Source organism: Sesamum indicum, linkage group LG4, assembly GCF_000512975.1.
Source record: "Sesamum indicum cultivar Zhongzhi No. 13 linkage group LG4, S_indicum_v1.0, whole genome shotgun sequence".
In the NCBI taxonomy this organism is placed as follows: Eukaryota; Viridiplantae; Streptophyta; class Magnoliopsida; order Lamiales; family Pedaliaceae; genus Sesamum; species Sesamum indicum.
This window is the reverse complement of record NC_026148.1, coordinates 15,454,037-15,456,282: the sequence shown is the minus strand read 5'-3', so window position 1 is coordinate 15,456,282 and position 2,246 is coordinate 15,454,037.

Sequence of the window (2,246 nt, the reverse complement as noted above, 5' to 3'; positions counted from 1 at the left end):
GTCCGTATTAAGGTTTTCTTCTTCTCTCTCTTCATTGTATTGCTTTTATGGTTCTTTGTTTTTTTCTTCTGTCTCAACATTTTAAGTGGTCTTAGTTTGAGCTGCCATTTTCATAGGTGGAATGACAAGAATGCCCCTGCCTCTGATTCTTGCAAGTTGACATCATGGGTGATGTATTTTTCTTCCTAAGAATCTTTTTTGTGATCTAGTTGACCCTTTACATTATTAGACATGTCTATGTTGTTGTCTGAACATATATATGTATCTTTTCGGCTAACATCGATGTTTTTTATATAAATTCTAACGGAGGAAAATCAGTTGTAAATGGTGAATTTTTTTTTAAGGGGTGTAAGTGTAATTTTAAAACTCTTTGGGAAAAGTGTCATTTTATATGTTTAGAGGCGATTAAGCAGATCAATGGTGGCACTTTGTTTTTATGAAAGATAGATTACATATTCAAGTCCCGATACGGAAATTAGGGAACCAACTTTGATATTTTTTATTAAAAAAATAAAAGAATATATATATTACGCTCGTGTGGTATAATATTTATTTTTCAAAAAAAAAAATACGCACTCGATGTATATATAAAAAAAAAGATTCTAACGTCATGTGTGACCTCTTATGGCGGTTGTTATAATTAAACGAGCGCAACCCTCGATCTGCATATTTTTAGTTTCGACAGTTAGCATATTCGTTGTATCGTAGAATTAAATAACGAGACTTCGATGTAGTTAAGATAAATAATTGACTAATTATTTATAATTTTGTGTTTATGTTACTTTGAGGAGTATATGATAAGCATGTTTTGGTTTATTACAATAACTTATAAACAAACATAAGTACAATGTTCAAACTTATCATCTTTATTATTATTTGATACATTAAAAAATTATTCAATTTTGATTTTTTATTTTTTTTGGTGCCTTTAAAATAGTCTAGTTTGTGATTGTTTATGGTTGTTAGAAAACTTTATAGAATAAGGTCCTCATTAATATTAAATTTAATTCAAATTCAATAATTAATAATATGGTAAATATTTTTTTTATATTTTATATGTTTTTATCAATATCTTCATACCAAAAAACTCAACTTACCAAAATACCCATACTCGCTCGCAACGACAAAAATATTTCTTTAGCCGTCAAATTCCGTTCATGTGGATGGATATGTTTTAATATTATTGGTCGATTAGTCATGAATATTATTTGATATTAATAATTATTTATATTAAAAATTTATAATACAATTATAATCGATTCATCATTTTTTCGTCGGTAAATCAATAAAATGGCCGGCAAATGAGGATAAAAAAGATACAATTGGAATATGTAAGAAATTTCAGCTTCGATAAAGAAAACGATACAAAATTAAAATAAATATGGGCCATTAAATATACAAAAGTACATATTGTTGGCGTTCACATATTTTAGATTCAGTTTGGCTCGTCGATTGTATAATCGATTATGAGAAAATAAATTTTAAAATGTGATTATATCATTCAGATTCACAATTTTATAACGGATTAAAATCATCATTTTTAAGATAAAATTAATTACAGTGTGATTATTACGATACAAGAAATTGAATTTGCATATAAAGTGCCAATTTAATATGCTCAATCACACGAAGTAAATCTATACTATTTTTTAAATTTATGTTCGAGCACCAAAGTGTCCTCGATTATTAGTATAAAAATATATATAAAAAAAATATATTTTTTTATCCTGTAAGTATAAGACGTTAGCACTTTTGGTTATGTAACTTACTCCATTTACACATTCAGTCGTTTTCTTGACGAATTCAGTCACGAGCATATCACATTTGATTTTTTTTTTTAGTAAATTAATCATGTATCCCTTTACAGTAAAATAAATCTCATTTTTTGCCCGTAACTATAAACTGTTAGCATCAAAATCGTGAACACAAGATTAAATTTATCAAAGAAAGAGACGTCCAAATATAAGACGTTCAAGATTAACTATGTAAATAAAATAAATTATAAAATAAAAAATATAATTTTGTTAAAATGTCACGTAGAAGTATCGGGATAGTGTCAAAATGAATAAATAAATCATGATTGGCATGTGTACAAGGAAAAGAAAAAAAAAAGACAGGGACATCCGTTGGCCACAACGTAAAAGCATAATTCCAATACAAAATCGTGAATCTTGGGGGTGCCTTTTCATAGGCTAGAAGGGCACCCCCCACCCCCACCCCCACCCCCACCCCACGCAATCACACGT